Below are 6,000 nucleotides of genomic sequence, written 5' to 3'. Positions count from 1 at the left end.
CATCTGGAATTATTTGAAGTTTTGCAAATGCCTAAAAGCAAAAACAGCAACAAAAATAAAAAAGCAGGTATTTAAACATAATTTTCATTTAAAAAAATAATAATCTTTGGTGGGTTAGCCTTGACTAACAGCCAAAATCCCACCCAGCTGCTCATGTAATCCCCTCTCTCAGTGAGATGAGGGAGAAAATAGGAAGAACAAGAAAGACCACAGAATCATAAAATCTTAGAAAGCTTTGGGTTGGAAAGTACCTTGAGGTCATCCAGTTCCACCCCCTTGCCATGGGCAGGGATGCTTCACACTAAACCATGTCACCCAAGGCTCTGTCCATTGAGATAGGGACAGGGAGATCCCTTATCAATAATCTTTGTGGACAAAACAGCCTTAAACTGAGAAAAAAAAAAAAATATATTTAATTACTGATTCAGGTGCTGGTAAAGACAAACATTAAAACAACATTTCTCTTCCTTTCTACAGAGTCAGTGACACCCCTTCTCTCCAGTGACCGCCACCGAACAATGCTGGGCATAGCGGGCAGTCACAAACAGAATGCAGCAGCTTCTCTCTGCTCCTCCCTCCTTCTCACATCTTTGCTCCAGCATGTGCTCTTCATGGCAGCAGCTCCTTTGGGAATAACCATGTGCAATGGCATGGGATTCTCCATGGTCTGCAGCAGACGCCTGGTCCAGTGCCAGGTAATACCTTCTGCTCCTCCTCCTTCTTATCCTTCTCCTCCTCTTCCTCCTTTAACATGCAAGAGCACAGGCATGGGCACAAACACAGGCACAGACATGGGCATGGGTATGTCTGTCAGTACCAACCTCTTTGATGCCTTATGTACTGCGCATCTCACTAGTGCACAGATGCACTTGCAGAGAGAGAAACATGCTGGTATTTAGTCCAGGAACTGTCACACACCTCAAACGATTGTCATCAGCACGGTCCAACACCTGCTTGCTGGACTACCTGCAATGAACTCGACAGTATCAATCTAAACCTAGTGAGACAGAAACCATGTGACCAGAAAAGACACAAGTAGGTTTGATGCAGTAATTACCCCTATGATAGCTCTTCCTAGGTAAGGCAAATTGGTGATGACAATGTAGGGAAATTTGCCTCTCTAGCACTATTTCCTGAATAAAATTTCCCATAGCTGTCAATCAGGCCATTTTACCTTCACACTAAATTAGCACCATTTATTTTAACAGTGTCTTTTGTGCAATGCTGAAAGGTGAACCATATTTTGATTCAACCTTGTGAATATTCTGTTGTGTTAAAAGTTCCTATTTTTGTGTAGGCTTTATTATTTCTTAACTAAGTTTTAGACATACGGTCTTTAATTTCTCAGCCTGGTCCTGATCTGTAAACCGTAGCCTAAGAAGTACTTTTTACTCTTTTTACTATGTAATTAAAGTGAACAATAGTTTTACTTTGATCAGAGTCATATATATTTCCTTTTCATTTTACTGTGTAGCTGTAAGGTGCTGTCTGCTTCATGTAGCACGTACCATACCTTGATATTTTGTTTTATTAAAAGAGAAAATGCCTTTTAAAATGACTGTTGTATCTCTCCCAAACTGTCAATATGATGCTGTAAGACTGAGTGATGCATGGGACATTGCATAGACTTGTTAATGCTACAAGCAATTTTACAAAAAGAATAGGGCAACATAAAGCTGAGTATTTCAAAAGTAATATCCAGGCAAACAATTTTCCTTCTCAAAACAGCAGCTACAAAATACAGTGTGCTAAAACAGGATATGCCAGGAGCTGGTCACTGAGTGCAAGGATGATTTCTAATTCCTATCCATCATGAAGTTTTAAATATTCTCAGTTGTATTTCCAGTCCTAGTCCAAAGACTTATCATCAAATAAAAGTCTTAGTTACTGCCTGGGACAAAGACTGTACTCCATGTTTCATCTTTCAGTGTTCTGATCCCTTCACTGAAGGGTTATGCTCCTTAAGAAGCTTGGAAAAACTCCTTAGAAAGCTCTTTCAAGAAGCAATATTATGCTCACTGTTCTCCTCCTTCCAGCCCCGCATTAAATGGGCTGCGTTTGTTTGGCAAAAGAACATGGAAGGTAGCAAGGCTTCTGTCTGACATGTTAGGCCTTATCAGTCAGACTTGTCTCTAGGCTTCCATAAAGGATGCTCTGAAAAGTATTGGCCATGTGGGTTCCAGACCTGGAAATGCAACAGAGGTTTCCTGACTATCTGAGAAAGGGATAGCTTTGGAAAAATTAAATAGTAAAGCAAGAACACTTACATTATTAGGTTTATCATAGGTTAATAACCTTGGCGGTAATGATTTTTTTAATTATTTTTAAATATTTCAGGTTTTCTTCGCTGTGTTATTTTTTCTTGTATTAACATTAGCTAATCTGGCCCCATAAAACAAACTAAACCATTACAATGAGACTTGAACACAGTACATTTAGCCAAGTACCTAATTCTTCTGTGTCTGCTACATTCTTTCTGAGCCATCCAAATGCATAAACTGTGGTCTTTATAAGCCTGAAACTCTCTCAGTGCCTGAGATTTCATCATCTTCATGCACAGATGCAGACCACTTTGACTCGCTTGAACTACTTGGTGAGCCTCAATCTCCTTTCAGAGACAGGATCTAGCAGCGTCATTTGTGTTTCCTGGCAAGTCAGTGCCAGGTTCACATCTGGAGCCTGCTCAGCACGTTACAAGTAAGACACACTTATGGTTTGAAATGATGCTGGTATCACCCACCTGCCTGTTAGTGAAGGATAAGGAAGGACACCCCTAGGTCAAAAATGGTCCACAAGTTGCTCCACCTGGCCACTGCCTTCTTGGAGACAAGAAGAAGAATTTGTGCAGAGCTCCCCCTGCACTCACCCTGGCACATTCAGATAGGCTCCATGCCGGGTACAGCTGGGAAGCATGAGCATCTGCTGGCACAAGGATAAGCAAAACAGATAGTCGCTGATGAAAAAGAAGAGCAAAGTAATTTGCTACCACTGTGCAGGGAGGTGGATCACCCGCTTGGACAGATGTTTGAAGGTGTGCAGGTGGCCAAGAGGAGCAGATGTTTGCACCACGTGGGCAGGTAAGTGTCTGTGTTTCTGTGCACGGAGGAAGGATGAAGCATCCTTGTAGGAACAGAGGGGAGAAGAGGCTCTTGTAGGGAGGTGTGGCAGGTGCTGCTCTGGAGTCATCAGAAGGAAGGACTTCCACAAGCATACCTGGCACTACCTAAAAGCTGGATCACCCTGAACCCTATAACCTATTGGTAATTGTACTGTATAACCTCCACTTCATGAAGTGCCTGAGCTCTTTATTAAATTTCACCTTAATCAGTCTGACCTCAGCTGAGCTTTACATAACTGCATGGGACACAGGCTTGTAAGACTGGGAAAATTTAGTAGAGTCTCAGAGGTATCAAGTAAACCTGAAACTACTTTAAATTTGTAACTTAAGAAGCCTCTTCTTTCTGGTCTCTTGGTTAGAAAAAGAATAATAGATGTCTATGGAAAATCTCATTTAGGGCTTTTTTCTTGTGAGTGCTCAGATTTTATTCCATACCACTTTATTCACCCTTTATTGAGACTTTTCATCAGACATACAAATTGGATAATGTGAGGCCTCTTTTTAAAAAGTGAAAGAAGCGAGTGAGCCTTTGCTAGTGAGCAAACCTATTAAATCAGCTTCTGTGTAGAAGTAGTTTTCAGCATTAGCAACTGGATACCACCCATTAGCGTGACTTAGTGCAGCTGTGAAATGCTGCCAAACTTTCCTAATACAATTATTATGTAGCAGCATTGCATAAAATAAACCAGGGCTGCCACTGTAAGCTCTCATTTGTAACAATTCTGTTTTCAAAAGCTGATGAAGACCATCAGGAAATTCTGTGGTACAAGGTAGATCTGGGAAAGCTCAAAGAGTCCCATGGGAACAAATAAAAACCGCTGCAGTACAAGACCTATCAAATTAAAAGCCTTTTGCATTTCTGTGTTGGTGCTTGCTTTCCTAGAGAAAAATGACAAAACATTCTTTTCTCTGCAATTAAATAAATATGAATTCCCAATATTTGCATGTTACAAATCAGGCTGCAGAAATTTATTGTAGTTTTCTTGCTGAGTACTCAGAAAAATAATTGTTCACGGAAGTTTGTTGATTTAAAAAAAGATAAACTTTCTGTTAGTCTAAGTGAGGAGAAAAAACAGATGGGGGCTTTTAAATAATGGTGGTGGTTTTTTTTTTCTACAGAAGCCAGGAGACTGTACACTGTATGTGTAAACAGATGGTTCAGAAGAAACTCACCTGAGTATAACTTTAAATAAAGACCTGCAAATTCAGTCAGGAGCTCAGGAAGGATCCTTAAGACTAAACTGCATTGAGTTAGTCCACTAGATCTTTAAAATACATGTCACTCCAAAATCTGAGGCAAGGACTTCGCTATGCAATGTTAATATTTAATACATGTACTTATATCCCACACACTCAGGTAATAAGGAAGGGTATATTGCTTCCTCGCCTGTTATCGCATTTAAGGTTTTATAACTTGTGGTCACATTTTGAAAGCTTTGCTCAGGGCAGACCCCTGCTGCTGCAAACAAACCTTTATCTGTAACCACCTGAAGTGGAGGGCTTGTGCAGCTTTGTTCCCTTTCTCATTATTTTCTAACCCGTTCCTTGCAGACCTTGGCTCTTTCACCATTCACTTAATTACTAAATATCACTTGCAAAAACAGATGAACTAATAAAAAATATTTGTTCATTACATTCTTTTCAGTCAAGTCATAACATGTACCTTTTTCATATTTGTTTTCCTTCCTATTCTTTGACTGCTAATAAGTAACACTGCTAGCTAAAAACTATATTATGTAATGATGTTATGATTTTATCACTCATTCCTGTGGTATTTAAAGCATTCATCTTTCAGGACAGCATTTCATCCCACTGAAACCTTTCACTTCTTTACTGAGGAAGATCTTCACAGGATAGTGTTTGCTCTACCCTTTTGTGTTAAGAGAGATGTGAGGAGCCAAACATATTCTGAAGTGTTATATACTGTAACTCACATTTTGTTATTAACGAGTTATGCTGGGGTTCTATCCTTGTTATAGGAAGAGCAGGATCAGCATTGGTGGCTTTAGACCTTGCAAATACTTAGCTGACCCAGTTAATTTCAAAGAGAAAAGATAGGGATCTCCAGAGCCCAAAACCTGGACAGTTTGTTTGCTAGACCAAAGATTTTCTAGAACACTGCTGTATTCTTGCCAAAAAGACCACATGGTTTTAACCTGAAAAGCAAAGGTGATGGCTATGGAGCTATTTCTACAGTCAGTTTGTCAAAAAATCTCAGTTCTTTCAGCAAATCCACATGATGAAGCAGATGTGATCTCATAGTTCCACCAAAAGGTAAACATCCTTTCCCACCTTCCCCCTGAGGCTGTGGAGTCCTGCCAGCTAACTTTTGCCACTGTGGACCACTGTGCCACTTTATCTCACTAAGCAACTGGAATAGGATGTGGATAGAATTCTGCTGGGTTAGTGAGCTCCAGCAAGGAAGGAAGCACCATGACCTGGGCAAGGGCAGAGATTATTTAATGGCCTTACTTGTTAAGTGAAAGAAGAAATTGGAGTTGAAAAAGCTTAGATTGGCTCAGGATCTTTCACGACTGTTTACAAAAGAACTGAGGTGCTATTTTTCCCCTTAATCTGCTCAAAAAAGTCCAAGATGACAAAAACCCCTAGGACATTTACAAGGGAGTTCTTTGCCTTTAATTCTGTGTAAGGATCCCTGAAGCACAAATTCTATCTTGTGTTTGAGCAGAATTAAAACGAGACACAATAAAAGGAAGGATTGCTGAGGAGTGAAAAATACTATCTCATCGCCTGGTTGTACTTATTTTCCCATTTGAAGTCCGTATCTCTCCAAGTACTGTAAAGGTCAATTACATTACAAATGTGATCATTTTTCTGTTTTAATTAGCTTCATATGCATAGTTGCATTTATGTGAAATTTT

General features: G+C 40.0%; 1 long non-coding RNA gene across 1 annotated transcript in view; it reads right to left on the bottom strand.

Annotated features, from left to right (window-relative positions):
• Positions 1–427: 427 nt before the first annotated feature.
• The window catches only part of LOC133269560 (uncharacterized), a 45,928-nt gene continuing 40,355 nt past the window's right edge, over positions 428–6,000 (bottom strand). The window contains exons 6-7 of the long non-coding RNA XR_009743494.1: positions 2,741–2,919; positions 428–744 (exon numbers count right to left, since the gene is read on the bottom strand). This is a non-coding gene — a long non-coding RNA (uncharacterized LOC133269560). The remainder of the gene's footprint in view (positions 745–2,740; positions 2,920–6,000) is intronic.

The sequence above is a fragment of the Pezoporus flaviventris genome, unplaced genomic scaffold (assembly GCF_033815535.1).
Source record: "Pezoporus flaviventris isolate CSIRO_AGI_PZ_B2104156 unplaced genomic scaffold, CSIRO_AGI_Pfla_v1 ptg000015l, whole genome shotgun sequence".
NCBI classification, from domain to species: domain Eukaryota; kingdom Metazoa; phylum Chordata; class Aves; order Psittaciformes; family Psittacidae; genus Pezoporus; species Pezoporus flaviventris.
Note: the sequence above shows the minus strand (reverse complement) of the source record. Positions and strands in the feature narration are given on the sequence as shown.